We start from the raw sequence: 363 nt of genomic DNA, 5'->3' as shown, positions 1-363 counted from the left end.
TTTGATTGATTGATTGAAAACTTTATTAACAGATTGCAGAATGGGTACAATACAGTACAGCTCAATACACACAATTGTTAAGGGGATGCAGACCAGAGAAAGACTTTCGTCTTGTTTCCACCAGGGTCCCCCATTTTCAATTCATCAGGACATATATGACATACATGACATACAGATAGTCAGTACTGCTACATCTATACATTTATGACATACCAGATTTGCAAATACAGTACTGTTTGTGATACAGAAGGAGTCAAGAAAAGGGAGTATATACATTTGACGTAGAAACTGTACATTGGAGGAGGTTGGGTGGGGGGGGTTGGGTACACTGGGATATTGACAACCATACTGGGTAATTTACAT

This window comes from Notolepis coatsorum, assembly GCF_963971535.1.
Source record: "Notolepis coatsorum genome assembly, chromosome: 5".
Classification (NCBI taxonomy): Eukaryota; Metazoa; Chordata; class Actinopteri; order Aulopiformes; family Paralepididae; genus Notolepis; species Notolepis coatsorum.
The sequence above is the reverse complement of the archived record's forward strand: the minus strand, read 5'-3'. Positions refer to the sequence as shown.